Below are 19,792 nucleotides of genomic sequence, written 5' to 3' on the forward strand. Positions count from 1 at the left end.
TTATTATATACAATAAAGCTGAACTCAGCTAGCCAAAGTGGCAAATGTATTAAGGAATGGACTAAGGGAGTTATAAAACACCTGTTATAGTCAACTTCACACAATCACTCAGAAATTTCATTATTAGATCGATGTTTTCACATTGTTTTATCAAGGATTTCAGAGAATTGAAATGGAAGTATTCTAGAAGGTCTAGTAACTGTTATGCTAGATTATGTCATTTTGTACGCATCCGGTTAAATTACCAAGTCCTTAAAGTGAGGAATGTGACAAAGTTCACAAAGAGCGAGAGAAGAGTGTCATCTTAAATAGATGTAACCATAGAAAAATAGGAAAGCCATCAACCAACCCAAATTTTGATATTTGTCAAAGAGCTATAATTCTTAAACATTAAAAAGTTGTTGATTCTTTTAATATTCTTTGAATTCATGCTTATGATTTGATTCTATTATGAACCTGTAATAGGCAACATTTTACAAAATTCTTTCATTCTTCAATAAAGAAATGAGGAAAAACATTTTCAAACGAGATAATCTCAAATGAGGAAGGTCCTTAAAGCAAATTGTTGCCTATTCTACCTCTATTGAAGAAAAAGAATAAGCCAGGCCAGAATAATGAAGCATTCTTGAAAGCATGTGGTCCAAGAAGCCAGAAAGTCTGGAGAATTGAACTTCTAAAGATCTCCTGTGACATTATTAACAATCCATGAAGAAATTATCACTTATTTCATGCTGAAGGCGATAAACATCAACAGACAAATTATTTTCCCCAGCCACTAATCCATGTCCCCTAGAATATTACATTACAGAGTTATAAGTGCCATTAAGGTATATTATGGGAATGAACAAGTTCACTATCTACACTCTGGTTATACCGAGATGCTGGCACAAGTCTTGATATATCATTGTGGCCTCTTCCATGACGATCATTTTCTTTGTCAGGATTATATCCATTATGTCATTCAGAAGATTATTGAACTTGAAATTAAGGACTTATGACACAGAATAAGACATTGGAACAGATTCTACACTTGTATGCCTTTCATATTGGGTAACATTGGTTACAGGATTCCAAAAGTAGAGATAATTAGTTTTACTATCAACCAAACCTTTCCAGGGTTCGAGAAGAGTGGGATATATCAGTGAGTATCTTGGAGCAGCAGAAGAGACAGTCACTGTAGCAGTCATTGCAAGAAAATGCACCAACAAAAATCCTCTAGTTTATCCAGATGATGTTTATTTCTTCCAGTTAGATTGTTACACTGAATACCACCACCAACAAGGTCGAATTCGCCAAATCTACTCATTAATTGCTCTAACCGATCATCATTCAGTTCTTACGCATCTATTTTCAAAGGTATGCCAAAACAGTAGAATGAAATCTCTGCATCACTGATCCCAGAGAAAAGAGACAGGACATTGATACCACCGGGGAACATGTCTCTAGCAAATCCTCCTCGTATATGGTTTTTAGGGAAACCTAGAAGTATTTCCACCTCATCAGGTTCAAGTGGAACAACTTTATTCCTTCCAACCCATACCAGATTCCATTTTCAGCACTCATCAAGAACATACTTCTGGACACTCGAAGGTAGCTCATCGTCATAAGCTTCAAGAGCCTTACGGATCCTTTATGTCAATTTGGCATTTCCTGTACATGTTTGTAAACAGTTCAACTTTGTTCTTGGATCCTAGGAAGGCCACCATTTTCTTTGTCAATGAAAAAGCATCATGTATAGTGCGTGGAGGAAGCGAAATAAGAGGAAATCCGTTCTCAATTGGCAGATTATGAATATAGCTCCTTTTCCGTGCAGCAGTACAAAACCACTTCGAATCTACAAATTTGGGTCTATATCGTATAAGTACCATGACATTTTGGTCCAAACACTAACTGGAGCAAGTGCCACATTCTCGTAGTAGAAATAAGGAGACCCAATAGCATATTCTGGAAGTGTTCTTTGAGTTATCTGATCTGGTTTGATAGAAACCCCTAAACCAATCATTAGATTTGGAAGATGAACTGCATGATCGTCTTCATTAAGAAGCTTCTTTTCAAGCTTCCTCTACTTCTTCTTTTTCAAAAAATCATAGCCCGAGTTTCACCTTTGCTTGTAATTAGGGTCATTGCATAATGGCTTCCTATCTTCTATCAGAAGAAGCGCGTCCGCAGCCTTAGCCATTTGATCATCACATATAAAATCTGTCAACTCTGCAATTGATGAATCCAGACCACATCTTTCCATGCTATTGAAGCCTCAGCCTCTGAGTACCCTTTTCGTCAAGTATAACAGTTTATTCTCCTCATCAGAATCAGAATTCAGGATTTCCTTGATATCAGAAGAACTATCAATATATGGGAAATCATCCTGAAAGATCGCTTCATAATCAGAAAAAAATATATTCTATAAATAGCCTTCACTGAAAACAAGGTTCACTGTGTCGGCTTGGAATGAATTACCGAGCGATTTATATCACTCTGTCCGACTAGATCCCTCCAGATCCAAAAATGGACACCTCATTCAGAAGAGGCACATATCTCAGACATTTTAAGTTTGTGACAACATGAAGAGAATTCCTCAAGTTATTTGACAGATGTTGTTTAGTGATATCAGAATGAGAGTATTCAAGATAAACAGATTTGAGGCACGGATAAAGCCACAAGTACCCACAACAGTGCATTGTCAAAATTGGACCTTGTGGGGATCATAGTATTCAAGTCAAACAGACATTGAGAGTGAATCAGAAGCAAAATGTTGGGGCATCTCGAAAACCCATTTCAGACATAAATGATTCATGTGGGGCATTCTGAAGGCCCACATCAGTATGAATATTTGGGCATTTTGAAAGCTCACACCAACAAGAAGCAAATGTTGGGGCATGCTGAAAGCCCATTTTAATGAGAATAAGGAATATTGATGTATTTTGAACACTTGTATCAGCAAATACTAGGGTATGCTGAGGGTCTACATCATCATGTGTTAAAGATGATTGAATTGAGCAAATATTTCCAATGAGGTTCATCAGGCAGTTGCATCAGGGTCTTATTGTTTAACAAATATCTACTCAGCAAGGTTACCATTGCCAGTCAGGGTGAAATGAGTTTTCATCTATTTGGTTTTATCATGTGCGTTTCATTTACATCAGCAAGAATTCCATGAACCTCTTTCTGTACATGGCTCTTATAGCGGATATGTTTTACTTCCTACAACACTCATTATGGAAGAAGCCGTTATCAATATCACCTTTGCCAGAGATGATATCAAGATTAGTTGTTATCTCTTATTCAATTCATCACTAGCATATCTCATGAATTTGACCAACTTTTTGGTAATGCCAACATATCACTTGCATTCCAACCGAGTTTTGTTCTCAAGTGGTCTTGTGACATCGTACAAAAGTTCTGAACACTATAAAAGCTTCCCTGACCAGAAATCTATGCAAAAAACATAGGAAATGATGTGTTGTCAAATGTTTCGAACATCTGAACAGAAGCCACAGGAAAGGATGAATGTGTTGTCAAGTGTTTAACGAACCAACGATTATGGTGCTGAACCAATGTTGTGATCATATGGTTTCCATTTATTGATGCAAGATAAAGTTGTCTTCTTCAACCCCAAGGTCAGAAGTGAGATGATGAAGATTTCTTTCCACATAAGGGAAGCATAAATTTTAACAACAAGAAACTAGTGGATCACTAAGGTCAAATGTCAGGTTGTGTTAAGCATCTCGACATGACATAGTCCAAGTTGCCTTGTTCGATATCTAATTAGATGTGGAGACATGAAAGGAATTAGGATAAATCTTCCTTGTGATGTATTTCAAGAGTCAAATCAGAACAAATACTACTCTCTTGCTTAATCTACTAAGTTTGGCATATCTACATTCCTCAAAGATGATAGATTATCTCTTCAAAGATGATAGATTCTCTTTTCGAAGATGAAAGTTTTATTGGATTTTTACACAAGTTCAGATGAATAAGACGATTTTATCAAAGACAAAATGAGGCATCAAGGTCATAGTTCTGACTACGATAAGAGTTCCACAAATGAAATATTTTTTCTGAGACTTTCATGAAACAAAGAAGACACAAAGATTTCTCTTCCAAATCAGAAATGCCAGCTTGAAATGACATTTTGACCAAGTGAAGGAAGACCAAGTTTGTCACTTTGAAGTAAAAAATACATTCAACATTCATGCTTCATATTTAGGCATTTACAAAAATAGGGGCATTTTCATTCATTTTATCAATTTGAATATTTAACAGGAATTTCAAAGATTAGAAAAGATTTAAATCCATCACTCGATGGATCAACATTGCCAGGTAGAGTTCGTAATGAGAAGAACTCATCTGAAGAAGAAAGAAAAAGTTCATAATGAGAAGAACTTGTTCAACCTTTTGCTCAAATTCATCACTCGATGGATTAGCATTGCCAGTTAGACTTCATAATGAGAAGAACTCATCTGAAGAAGAAGAAGTTCATAATGAGAAGAACTTGTTCAACCTTTTGCTCGAATTCATCACTCGATCGATCATCATTGCCTGGTAGAGTTCATAATGAGAAGAACTCATCTGAAGAAGGAAGAAGAAGTTCATAATAAGAAGAACTTGTTCAACCTTTTTCTCAAATTCATCACTAGATGGATTAGCATTGCCAGGTAGAGTTCATAATGAGAAGAACTCATATGAAGAAGGAGAAGAAGTTCATAATGAGAAGAACTTGTTCAACCTTTTGCTCGAATTCATCACTCGATGGATCAACATTGCCAGGTAGAGTTCATAATGAGAAGAACTCATCTGAAGAAGGAGAAGAAGTTCATAATGAGAAGAGCTTGTTTGACCTTAGCTTAATTCATCACCTATGGAGTTAAATGAAAGAAGAACCTCTCTTGAGGATCAACATTTTCAGAGGAAGTTCATAATGAGAAATCATCTGAAAAAGAAGAAGTTCATAATAAGAAAATTTGTTCAACTTTTTTGCTAAATTACATCACAGAAGAAGATATATTATCATCCTCAGTGGAAAAATGGAAGAGTTCACAATAAGAAGAACTTGTTCAACATTTCCATCTTAATCAAGAGAAGTCAACTGAACAAAAATTTATTGTTTTTTCGTCTTTGTCCTATTCTTGTTAACACAAGAATGTACAAAGAGGGGCAGCTGTAGACACTAAATTTTTGGCATGTTTTATTTTTATTATTATTATAATTGTTATAATAATAATATTATTATATTTTATTATTAATAATAATATTATTATTACATATTACAGGCCCAAAATCGGAGCTCAATTACAACAGTGACCCAAAACCCAATATGGTTTAGACCCAATCCCATAGCCCAGTTCTAGCCTAATAGTAGAACCTTAAACCCAACTATGGTTTCATCTTATACCCCAGCCAGTTACTCCTCACCGTTGGATCTGGAGAGATCCAACGGCCACCAATGAGCCAGATAAAACCCTAGGGTATCATCACCCTAGGGCTACGTCGTCTCCCTTGCTGCAACCATCTCGCCAACGCCAGCTGCCTCTCTACACCCTGCCGTTTCAACAGGAGATCATCCACGTTATGGCCCTAAGGTGAGTCACCACCATAGGTTCGATGACTCAACGAAGATGCTATTCCCGGTCCGATGTGGGTACTATAGTGACCTACAAAGGCCATTGAATCTGTGAAATAAAAAACGGGGAAGAACGGAGAGAAAAAAATGACGAAGTACAGAGGTAACAAGGACCAACAAAGCACGAACCAAAAACAAGCAAACATAACCACACAGCAACAGAGACCAAAAACTGAAAGAAAATAGAGCGAGAACGAAGGACTTACCACCGAGGAGAGCCCAATCGTCGTTGGAGTCGTTGTTTCAACCGAGGTAAAAGCTTCGGTTTGCCTAGATCTACGAAAATCTAAGGGGATTTAAGGAAAACAAAGGTTGTATTCAGCCTTAGGAGGTCAAAACCTACGTTCTAGGGTAATTTGGGAGTTTTAGCCACCGCTTTTGGGAGTTCCGGCCACCGTAAGTAGTGGCCGGTGGTGGTGGTCGGTGCCGGAGCACGGCTGATGGCCGGAGGTCTCTCTTATTTTAGAGAGATGACAGAGAGAACTTTATCTCTCTCTTTTAGAGAGAGAGAGGAAATGAAATATGAAGAAAGATGGCCCAAGAGGGTTGGTTTAAGGGTATATATACCCTCACCAAAACGCGTCGTTTTAGTGAGGGTGTTTCTGTAATTTCTCGCATGGCTAAAACCTTTCCGCAGCCATTCGAAGTTTAAAATATTATATTTTAGTCACTGAAATCTATTGTTGAATCTTTCAATTCGGTTTCTTAATTTTAGTTTCTTATAATTTAGTCACTAACATAAAATAATATATATTTTAGGTAAATAACAAATTTAGTCCTCTAATTTTAATAATTAATATTTTAATCCCGAATAGCATGTTTTAATTTAATTTAATTTGATGTCTGAATTTTATATATTTATTTAGTCCCTAAATTAATTATAAATTAGGTAATTAATTTTAATAATTAATTAGGTAATATATGTTATAAATTAATCATTAAGTTTAATACTTTCATTTATTAGATACAAGTTTTACCACTTTTTTTACTATAGTTTAATTATTTTAGTTATTGTTTAAATATATTTTAATATGTTTAATATTTTAATTATTATATTATTTTATTATTAATATATTATTTATTAATTTTATAAAATAATAATATTTATTTTTAAAATATTAAAAAAAGTGCAGTCTTAAAACAACTAGATGTTCTATTTGGTATTTTAAAGAATAATAAATATGCTAAAAATATATATAAATTATCTTAATTATGTTTTAATATTTATTTATTTTTCAATATAACGAAATGGCAGTTTTAACACAACTGGATGTCCAGTTCTAATATTTTTAAATAATAAATATCATATCTTTATAAATATATATTAATCTTTTTTTAGAAAAATGTTTTAATATTTATTTATTTTTAAAATATTAAGAAAAAGACATCTTAAAGCAACTATTCTGGTATTTTAAAAATAAATAAATATCTTATTTATAAAATAATAAAAATTAATACATTTTCTTAAAAGTTATACTAATAAATTTGAAATAGTAATTAAAATTAAATATATTGTTTAATTCTTAAATTTCCAATAATAGAGACAATTTATAATTAATGAGTACTAATTTTGGGCATTATAGGAGTACTAATCATCCCCTAAATGTAAATGACCGTGAACCCCTTTTTATTTCTAAAAAGCATGAATTTTTTGTTACACGCATATCAATTTATCTTTTAAATTGTGTTATCTTGAAAACTATTTTAAAAGATTGTTTTTAGGTATTTGACCTACCTAACTCAAAGAAGTCAATGGCGACTCCCAAAATTTTTTTAAAACAAAATCATTTATTTTTGCCGCCAAGTAAAAATTTCGTGCCCGGGCAAAAACAGGTTACGACAATAATTATAATAATAATAATAATACATATTATTAATAATAATAAAAGAAAAAGGGGAAAATTAGTGTCTACAGCTTTCCTTCTTTGCTCATTCTTGTGTTAACAAGAATAGAGCAAAGACGAAAAAGACAATATTATTTTTCATTTGGCTTCTTTTGAGTACGATGGAAATGTTGAAAACATTTTGCCCAAAGGTCTTATCATCTTGCACTGTAGGTCTTACAGATGACCCGGAGGCTTTGAAAACATCATGCACTGAAGGGCTTACAGATGACCCGAAGGTTTTGAAAACATCATGCACTGAAGGGTTTATAGATGACCCGAAGGCTTTGAAAACATCATGCACTGAAGGGCTTACAAATAACCCGAAGGTTTTGAAAACATCATGCACTGAAGGACTTACAGATGACCCGAAGGCTTTGAAAACATCATGCACTGAAGGGATTACATATGACCCGAAGGCTTTGAAAACATCATGCACTGAAGGGCTTACAGATGACCCGAAGGCTTTGAAAACATCATGCACTGAAGGGCTTAAAGATGACCTGAAGGCTTTAAAAACATCATGCACTGAAGGGCTTACAGATGACCCGAAGGCTTTGAAAACATCATGCACTGAAGGGCTTACATATGACCCGAAGGCTTTGAAAACATCATGCACTGAAGGGCTTACAGATGACCCGAATGCTTTGAAACATCATGCACTGAAGGGCTTACAGATGACCCGAATGCTTTGAAAACATCATGCACTGAAGGCTTACAGATGACCCGAAGGTTTTGAAAACATCAAAAAGCTCCCGAAGGCTTTTTGAAAACATTATGCACTGTAGGACTTACAGATGTGGGAAATAGTTTATTAAGTAAGAAACTTTGGAAATCGTTTTCTTACTATTCAACAATTTCATTTTTAGAAAAGATTAAATGAGAAACTTTGGAAATCGTTTTCTCATTATTTTTTAAAAATAACTTGTTGATTGGGTAACATGCCCCAAAATACTTCTTATGTGGATTGCGTCCATCTGTTCTTCAGATGTTTGCGTAATTCCTGCATTGAGGTTTTGAATTCTACCTTCTTCTTGTAAGGTATTGTTCATCATGAATCTTCTTTTTCATACGAAGATCTGTAAATTTTCATGTTTGAATGCAATCAAATGTATCGATGTAATGAATTGTCTATTGTGCAAATGATGTTCTTATGAATGCATGAATGTTGATGCAATCTTTATTTGAATTCAAAGTGGCGAACTCGATCTTCCTTCACTCATTTATTTCCAGGGTTACCTTTAGAATGGTGTAGCAACTTATGTTATATTTCTGAAGAATCATCTGATCAATCTGCATATTTTTTCTCTTTGCTTCATTTAAGTCTCAGAAGAAATGTTTCATTTATGGAACTCTTGTCGTAATCAGAATTATGACCTGGATGCCCCATTTTGTCTTTGATAACACCGACTTTCTTCATCTGTACTTGTGTAGAAATCCAATAAATCTTTCATCTTTGAAAAAAGAATCTATCATTTTTGGAGAGTGAATCTATCATCTTTAAAGAGTGTAGATGTAGATACCTAACTCAGTAGGGATTAATTAAGAAAGTAGAGTCTATTCTGATTTGACTCTTGAACACATCACAAGGAGGATTTATCCTAATTCCTTTCATGTCTCCCCATCTAATCAAATCTCGAATAAGGCAACTTGGACCATATCATGTCGAGATGTTTAACAACAATATATTGTTCAATCTTAGTTTGATTCACTTCTGTAGAAAGAAATCTTCATCATATCTCACTTCTAACCTTGGGGTTGAAGATGACAGGCTTCATCTTGAATCAAAAATGGAAACACCATATGATCGCAGCATTGGTTCAACATCATAACTGATTTGTAAAACATTTGACAACACATTCATCATTTCACGTGGTTTCTGCTAAGATGTTCGTAAAACATTTGACAAAATTTCAATTTCCCTTCTGTGGAAAGAAATCTTCATCATATCTCACTTCTAACCTTGGGATTGAAGAAGTCAAAATTCATCTTGGGTCCATAAATGGAAATACCATATGATTGCAACATTGGTTCAGCACCATAATCACTGGTTCATAAAATATCTGGCAACACATTCATCATTTCCTGTTGCTTCTGCTCAGATGTTCGTAAAACATTTGACAACACATTCATCATTTCATGTGGTTTATGCATAGATGTTTGTAAAACATTTGACAACACATTCATCATTTCCTGTGTCTTCTGTACAGATGTTCGTAATACATTTGACAACACATTCATCATTTCATGTGGCTTCTACACAGATGTTTGCCATGAAGCTATTTGCATAGTGTTCAAAGCTTTTGTATGATGTCACAAGAGCACTTGAGAACCAAAATCAGTGGGAATACAAATAGGATGCTGGTGTGTTTCATGACCAAAACGTTGGTCAAATTCACAAAATATACTAGTGCCGAATCGAATAAGAGATACTAATTGATTTTGATATCATCTCTAGCAAGGGCAAGTGTGATACTGATCACGTTTTCTTCCATAATGAGTGTTGTAGAAAGTAGAAACACATCCGCTATAGGAGCCATGTACGGAAAGAGGTCCCTGGGATTCTTGCTGCTGTAGATGAAACGCACATGATAAACCAAATAGATGAAAACTCAGTTCACCCAAACTGGCAATGATAACCCTAGTAACAATGGGAATAAGGGTAATATACATAATCTCGAGCCTTTCTCTTCAATGTCATCAAGTAGGCAAAATTGTTGTGAAAAACAGCTTCGTAACCCCAACAGTATGATTGAAACTAACTGTTAGAAATCTCAAAGAAATATTTCTAATCATCACTAACAAAAAAAACAAATTCAAAGCCGAGATCTTAAGGAATTGAACCCTGGATCGAATGGTCTGCCTGGGGACCATCTTTATCCATGCAATCGTGATGTAGCTTAACAAACAACACGCTGTGTGACACATAGTTAAGAAGATTGGGTATTTGAAACCATACTTGTTGAGTAAATATTTGTTCAACACCAGGACCCTAATGCAACTGCCTGATGAACGAAGCAATTATGTATAGTCAGCTTGACTGTCACTGCTTCACCATTTTCATTCTTCATACATTTCTGTCTCATTGGAAATATTTGCTCAGAGCAATGATTTTTCCATAAGATGATAGTCTTCAGCATGACCCAACATTTGCTAATACAAACGTTCAAAATGAGTTAATATTTCAATTTCTGATTGAAATGGGCTTTTAGCATGCCCCATCATTTACTGATGCAAACATTTAAAATGTGTCAATATTCCTGATTCTGATTGAAATGGGCTTTCAGCATGCCCCATCATTTGTTTCTTGCTAATGAGCTTTCAAATATGCCCAAATATTCATACTAATTTAGGCCTTCAAAATGCCCCAAATGGATCTGTCTGAAATGGTTTTCGGATGCCTCAATATTTTCTTTTTGTTGATGTGAAAAAAAATGCCCAACATGGATTATTTCTGTTTGAAATAAGCATTCAAAATGTCTCAATTTTTCTTCTTACTGAGATGAGCCTCCAAGATTGCCCAAATATTCATATTGCCGTGAGCCTTAAAAATACCCTACACAGATGCCCCAACATTCTATTTCTGTTTAAAATGGGCCTTCGAGATATCCCACATGGATCTGTCTGAATTGGGCCTTCAAAATGCCCTAACATTCTAAATTTTAAGGCTTACTCTCGATGTTTGTTTGATTTGAATCTCATGATCCCATGAGGTCCAATTTTGATAATGCCCCATTGAGGGTACTCGTGGCTCTATCCACGCACAAATCTGTTAATCTTGAATGCTCTTATTCTGGTGTCACTAAACAACAGTTATCAAGTAAGTTGAGGAATTCTATTCGTATTGTCACAAACTTAAGAAGTAATCAATCATTCAGACAGAAATGTCTGGGATATGTGTCTCTTCTGAATGAGGTGCCCATTGTTTTAGATCTGGAGGGATCTAGTCGGACAGAGTGGTATAAATTACCTGGTAATCCATTCCAGGTTGACATAGTGGTTTATCATCTTTCAGTCTTAAGACATGTTCCCCAGGTACATCAATGTCTTGTCTCTTTTCTCTGGGATCAGTGGTGCAGAGGTTGCCGTTTTACCAGCTCAGCATATATTTGAAAGCATATGTGCAAGAACTGAATGGTGATCAGTTGGAGCAATTGATGAGTAGATTTAGCGGATTTGACCTTTTTGTTTGTGGCATCTAGTGTAACAACCTTATCGGAAGAATGAACATCATCGGGATGAACTAGAAGATTTTTGTTGGTGCCTTTTCTTGCAATAACTGCTACATGACTGCCTCTTATGCTGCTTCAAGATACACACCTCCATATCCCACTCTTCTCGAACCATGGAAAGGTTTAGTGGATGGTAAAACTGGTTATCTTTACTTTTAGAATCTTGTAACCAATGTTACCCAATATGAAAGACATACAAGTGTAAAATCTGTTCCAATGCCAAATTTAAGTTCAACAATCTTCTGAAGGACATAATGGATATAATCTTGACAAAGAAAATGATCGGCATGGAAGAGGCAGCAATGATGTATCAAGACTTGAGCTAGTATCACAGTATAACCAGAGTGCAAGTAAGGGACTTGTTCATTCCCATAATACACCTTAATGGGAATTATATCTCTGTGATGTAATCTTCTAGAGAACATGGATTGATGGCTGGGGAAAATAATTTGTCTGGTGATGTTTATCGCCCTCGGTAGGAGATAAGTGATAATCTTTCTTGATGAATTGCTAATAATGTCACAAGAGAGGGCATTACAAGTTCAATTCTTCAGACTTTCTGGCTTCTTGAACCGCTTACTTTCAAGAAAGTGAAATGCTTTATCATTCTGGCCTCGTTCATTCTTTTTCTTCAATAGAGGTAGAATAAACAACAACTTGCTTCAAGGACCTTCTTCATTTGAGATTGTCCTATTTGAAAATGTTTTTCCTCATTTCTTTATCGAATAATGAAAGAATTTTGTAAAATGTTACTTTATCACATGTTCACAATAGAATTAAATCATAAGCTTGAATTCAAATAATATCAAAAGAATCAACAACTCTTTAATGTTTGAGAATTATAGTTCTTTGACAAGTATCAGGATTTATGGGTTAGTTTCAGGATGGCCTTCCTATTTTCTATGGTTACATCTATTTAAGATGTCACTCCTCTCTCGCTCTTTGTGAACTTTGTCACATTCCTCACTTTAAGAACTTGGTATTTTAACCGGACGTACAAAATGACGCAACTAGGATTGCCAATTACTAGATTATCTAGAATACCTCTATTTCAATTCTCTGAAATATTCCATTTGTGAAATTTGTAAAGTCTAACAAAAACAGTGCAAAATATTGATCTAAAAATGAAATTTCTGAGTGCTCGTGTGAAGTTAACTATAACAGGTGTTTCTAGCATCCTTAGTCTATCTCTTAAAACATTTAATTTTGACTAGCTGAATTCAGCTTTATTGTATATAATAATATAATCACCTTTATCAGGCTAATTGAAACTTATCCATAAGCAGGGACAATTAACCAATTGCTCTAGAGGGATAGTTTTATTGCATATATATATAAGTTAGCTGAATATTATCCATAAAGCCAGGGCTATTAACCAATTGCTTTAGGGGGATAATTCAAGCATAACAGACTAGCTGAATATTATCCATAAAGTCGGGGCTATTAACCTATTGTTTTAAGGGGATAACTCAAGCTTTATTGTGTATATAAAGGGTATCCAAATCCAATTTCTTAAGCTTGTTAAGAAGAACTTGTTATAGTCTAGGTGTTTTGGTGGAATTCAGAAAATCTCTTTGTTAGAGTTCAATTCCCAAGCAACTGACTTAAACTATATTTACCTATTTGTAAAATTATGTTCATCATCGAACGTCATCAATAGAAAAACTCTAGTCGGTTTTGTAATGTAATACCCCAACGATGCCCCATGTTGTACGCTCCTATATAAATACCAAGCCTTTTTATAATTCCTTTCAATAGGAGAAGGCTATCTCATATTTGTAATAGGATAGTCTTTGGGTATATTTCATCTGAGGTAAGGTCAAAGGTCCTTGTTTTTCTGGTTTTCAATCTTGATATTTTGTCAAAGATTATAACTCTAATTATTTAAAGTTTTTTTTTAATCCAATTGATATTCAAAGAACTGCAAGATTGCAAAATTGACTCAATGCTCATAACCTTTAAAGCAACACAAATTTATTTATTGCACAAAAGGCGGAGAAAGGAACAAAAAACAAGACAGGATGCTGAAAATAGAAAGGTACTATACTGGTAGATAACACTTCCACTTGTTTATGCATCTTTACTCCTCTAATGTTGGGTGTGTACTTGGCCCAGGATTTTCATCCTTATTTGCCCCACATTTCTTGATCATTTCTTTTGTGTCAACTTCTTTGGGTAAACTTTCAGAAACACAACTTTTTTCTTCTTCTTGAACAATTTCCATTATCATCTTTTTCTCCTCTGACTGGAGATTTAGCTCATTTTAGATCCAGAACAACTTTTACTAAGGATGACAGCTTTGTCCTAATTCTGAATGCAAATTGTGCTGTAATTGGAGTAGTATTCTCCAGACTCTTATATTGCCCACTGCCTCACTTGTCTTCACAAAATCTGATACAGGTGTTTGAGGTTTCTTCAGAGTTACATCTTTCATTCATTCTTAAACCTGGGGCCAGTCTCGAATTACCTCTCCTTTTACTTCTTTATCATTTATAATCAGAGAGGTAATGAAAATTGAACGTTTTATCTTTGGCTCAAATACTTTGTTTTCCTCTTCCTCTGCGGCATGTACTTCACTTGTTTTAATACTACCAACTCCATTTTGGGGTTTGATTCCCAATTATTTGACCAAAACAGACTGATCATCCACTTCAATGATTCGCTGAACCAAAAGGTCTTGAACCCGTCGTTTGAAGTTACCACAATTCTCAATGGAGTGTCCTCGGGCTCCAGCATGATAGTCACAAGAGAGTTTCTCATTATACCAACTCGGGTATGGAAGCAACAAAAGCTTAGCTCGACATGGAGTAATAATCTGGTCTTGGAGCAACTTGTAATATACCTCACTGCATGAAACTGAAGGAAAACGAGGTAGATTCTTCCTTGACATCATTGTCTCTTTACAATTGTTTATTTTGCTTTCTTGAAGACCATGTGAATGACCAAAATGTTTGCTTTGAATGTTTGACTCTTGAACATCATGAGACAGACAGTAATTCAAAAATTTCTCTTTCTTGACCAGTTTTGAGCTTTTGAGGAGCTTAGGTTCCCATCTTCAAAACATAGAACCCTTATACGATGAGGTTTTGGATCTTTAAATTCATAACCCTATAATTTACGTAGAGTGGCTAAACTCTCCATAATGATATTTGCGTGAATTCTTGACACCCTACCAATCTGGACGCAAATAAGTATTAGGCCTTGGAGGAATTGGTGTTATGAGGTCATTTTCAAAGAGAAATGGTAATCAATCTGATTATGAGATTGGAATTGGAATGAGAGGTATCATTTTCTTTTTGCTTTTTCTAGCTTTCTTTAATGGCCTTTGAACCTCTTCTATTCTTCGCTTCAACTTGATCTTTGTCGCCTTTTCTGGGATCATACTCGATTTTTTGAGACTTATTGTATTTCCACATTTCTTGACAAGTTCTTGGTCATTTGTTTCCATTGCATTGGCTATACCACTAACATTCATAAACCCATTTAAATATGTTACAACGGGATCCTCTAAGGGTTTCTCTCTATGGATCACAATATTCAGGTCCATCAGTTTGGTCAGTTCCTTTGAATCATCCTGGAACTTTTTTACTTGATCATGCATATCTTGTTGTATCTCGATAAATTGCTTTGCAGTTTCTCGATTCTACCAACCCTTGCTAAAATCTCATTCATGGCTATTATCCTTCTTTAGGAAGACCAAGTTAGCTCCAATTTGATTTCGAAAATTCTGTCAGGGAACTCTCCATGAATTATTCCCATGTTTTCATTATTAAATGCATGTAAAATAGTTTGAAACAAAAAATATACAAATATGCAAATGCAAAATGAAAATGTAAATATAAACGTAAAAATGCAAAGATGCAAAATGCAAATACAAATGTAAATATGTGAATGTAACAATAAGAATGCAAATTGTACAATACAAAAGAAAACATAAAAATACAAATGCAAAATAAAAATGCAAAGATGCAAAATGCAAATGCATGTATGAAAAGGTGTTACTCAAGAGTGATCATCTTAGAACAGATTTCATTGAACACAAAACTTTCGGTGCATCAAACAAAACTTTACATGTAGGGGATAACTTTCACTCCTATCTTCTCTATTTCCTTAAAAGCCAAATTAACTTTCACTCATGCTCAGGTGTGGAGTTATCAATCTGCTTTAATTCTCTCGTGAAGCCAGCTAAGTCCACCAGCTTAGCCACATTGTTCTTAAGCAGTAGCTTCCTTCATGATATTGTCTTTTTCCTTCATCTTCTGTGTCAATTCTCGAAATTGTAGACAATGTTGTTCATTTTTTCTTGTGAGAGAATCATTATGTTCAAGAAGTTCTCGTACAAGATTTTCATAATCATCTAAACATTTCTTCAATGTCTTGTTCTTGGACATAGTGGATTTTAATTCAGTATCGATCTCAAGCTGATGGATCTGATATGATGCTTCTATATTGGTCATAGCACTATTCAACATTTGATTTTTGGCTTGACATTTTCCTAATTCAAAGACAGATGTATTGTGTCTTTCTTCTGTAACTCGTGAATCATGATAAACCTTCTTGGCTCGACCTTCATGTATGTTGCAATTCTTTTTCAGTTTGGTGACCCATGTTATCCACTCTTCTGGGGTGTTTCCTATGCCAATATTTTGAAAGGCTTGACTGACCTTCTGGAAATCTTCATGCATGGTTTCCATTTTGGTGCTCAATTTATCATTTTCAATCTTTAAATGACGTATTAATCTAGCAGGACCTTCAATTACCAAACTAGGTCAATCATTTGTCATAAATTGTAAGGTTTCATGATCCAAAAGACTTTGGACTTGTCGTTTGAAGGCATGACAATTCTCAATCGTATGCCCTTGAGCTCCGGAATGATATTCACAAAAAACGTTGATGTCATACCAATTCGGATACGGAGGTTGGAACGGTTTTATGTAGTATGGAGCCACTTCTCGTGCTTCAAGTAGCTTCTCATAACTCTTTATATGATAGGGATAACATCAAAATGAGAATCACCTTTTGTCTGGGATTGAACCTGAATTTTAGACATCGGGAGGAAACTAACTTCGACGATTTCATATTACATGATTTCTTCTCCTCTATAGGAGCTTTTATAGTTGTCACCATTTCTTTGGTATCTCCAGATAGTTTTTGAATACGAATGATGATTGTCTGTAATTTCTCAAATTGGTTAGGATCAGAAGTCCCTTGCATATTTGAGATTGCAAATTTATCTTCATTGAGCTCTCTCTCTTTCTGTGTAGGAATCTCTTTTCTTTTGGCCAAAACAGATATTCTAACCATCATCTTGGACATCTGCTCTCTTATTACTCGTATCTCCTATTTCTCTTCAATGGGCATACGATCTTTGGATGCATAGCTCTCCTCTATCTTCGGAGTTCCTCAGGATGCCATTCCATGGTTGCGTCATATTTTGTTTGATCATAAAACTTTTTGTCCATTTATGAATTCTTTCCAATTTGATGAACAGTCTTTCAAGTTAACACCTTTTGGTTATGCCATGATCATGCAATGCAAAAAAAATCAATATAAACAAGTTAGAACAAAACAAAATGTATGAAAAATAAAAATGAGAAAAGAAAAATAAATTGGTTAGTACCAATTAATGGAAAGAATAGATCCTATCTATCAAGGTATAAGTCCTAACCTCATGCTTTCTAGTTTCATGCTTTGTTTGGAAAAATTAACCTAACTGCATGATTTCTAGTTCCATGCTTTGTTTAGAAAAAAATATGAAATCAAATAAATTAAAAGCTAGATCTTATTTCTCCTTTGTGTACACCTATGGACAGGGTTTTAGTATTGTCTAGATCAGGAGAATTTCTAGGGTTCATTATATGCAAGGTTTTTGGTTCTAAGAGTAAATGTACTCGAATTATCCTTGTTGATGTCCCCTTGGGCTGTCAAACCCTCAATCCTAGTCCATTACAGACTTAAGCAGATCGAGTTCAATTCGAGGGGACACATTTCCCTATGCCTGACACGGAGAATAAATTCTCACGAAGACATAGGATATATAAACCCTGAAAGTTACTTACTAGGTCTGACACAGAGAATAAATTCTCATGAAGATGTCGCTTTCACTCCCACTTAAAAGGGACAAGCTTGATTATAAAGCTTATGTTATGCAAATGCAAGTGTTGTGTGTGAGGAGAAATTTTCACAAAGAAATTAATATCTAAAAATAAATTAAATATACAAGAGTATTGAAAGAAATAAAAATCATAAATTAAATAGAATTGAATTCTCAATTTCTAACAATAGAGACAACATATAATCGACTTAGGTTGACCAGGGTCCCTAGCGGAGCCACCAAGCTATCATAACCGGTTTTCGCCCAGGCACGAATTTTTACTTGGTGGGAAAAGTGATGTGAATAAATGGTTTTTTATGAAATGTTTTGGGAGTCTCCATCGACCTTTTGGGTCAGGTAGGTCGAATACCTAAAAATCATCTTTTAAAGAGTTTTTAAGAAACATCAGTTAAAAGATAAACTGGTTTGCGTTTTAACCAAAATTTGTTCTTTTTAATATAAAAAGGGATTCGTGGTCGATTACGTTTGAGAAAGGATTAGCACCCCCCACAATGCCCAAAAACTGGTCCCTGTCGATTATAAATTGTCTCTAATAATAGAATTAAGAATTCGAATATGAATATGAATTTAATTTACAATCGTGTTATTTCAAATTTAATCTGATATTTCTAAGGAAAAAAATATTAATATATATATATTTAGGGTTTTGTAAATAGGACATTTATTTATTTAAAAATATCAGAAAATGACATCTAGTTGCTTTAAGACTGTCTTTTCTTTAATATTAGTAAATAAATAAATAATAATAAAAATATAATAATTTTTCCTAAAAAATTATAAAACTAAGTATATATATATATATATATATATATATATATATATTTATAAGCAGGATATTTATTTATTTTTAAAATATCATAATAGGACATCTAGTTATATTAAGACTGCTCTTTCTGAGTATTTAAAAATAAATAAATATTATTATTTAATCAAATTATAATATTATAATATTGTATTTCATGTAAATATTAGTGAATAAAAATAAATAAATAAATAAATAAATAAAATACTATATTTAAATTATAGGATATTAAAAATAAAATTAATGCTATATGATAATTTATTATTAATATAATATTAAATAAAATAATAATAATGATCAAAATAAAAAAAAAATTAAAAAAATAATATTAAATTGCAAAATATTAAAAATTCATGGTCAAAAATGAAAATTAGTGATTAAAATGTAACATATTAAAATTAAAAGCTCTAATTCAAAATATTATGAAATATAATAATTAACAGTGTAATTTAACCATAATAATTAACACGGGATTAAAATAAATTTAATAAAATTATAAGGGACTAATCATAATATTTACCCTAAATATATATAACTACGGTGCAGTGACTAAAATATAATAAAGTAAAATTGAAAGTCGAAATTAAAAAGCACATAAAATGATTTCAGTGACTAAAATGACATTTTACAAACTTTAAGGGTTGCAAAAGGGTTTACCCTTTTCCTAAATTGCACAAACACCCCTCCCCCAAAACGGCGTCGTTTGGGAGAGGGTATATAAACCCTTTTAACCGGCCCCTTAAGGGCCAAACCTCTTATTTTCCTCTTCTCATTCTCTCTCTAAGTGAGAGAGATGAGAATTCTCTCTCGCGTCTCTCTAGCTTCCCTCGTCGGAGGGAATTCTGGCAGCCGTCGACCATCGTACTCTGGAGGGAATACCCTAGGGTTTCTTGCTGGGACCATCTGGGCCGTTGGATCAAGGTCAGATCCAACGGCTGTGAGCTGAGGCGGCTGAAGCTGGAAATGATAAAAACCCTAATCTGGTTTTAGGGTTTGGTTAGCTGGATCCGAGTTGAGCTTGTATCTCTTTGGGCATTCGGATTTCGGCCTGCTTTGTAATAATTTATAAATAATAATAATAATAATAATAATACATATTATTAATAATAATAATAAAAGAAAAAGGAAAATATTAGTGTC

This window comes from Hibiscus syriacus, unplaced genomic scaffold (genome assembly GCF_006381635.1).
Source record: "Hibiscus syriacus cultivar Baekdansim isolate YM2019G1 unplaced genomic scaffold, ASM638163v2 tig00112285_pilon, whole genome shotgun sequence".
NCBI classification, from domain to species: domain Eukaryota; kingdom Viridiplantae; phylum Streptophyta; class Magnoliopsida; order Malvales; family Malvaceae; genus Hibiscus; species Hibiscus syriacus.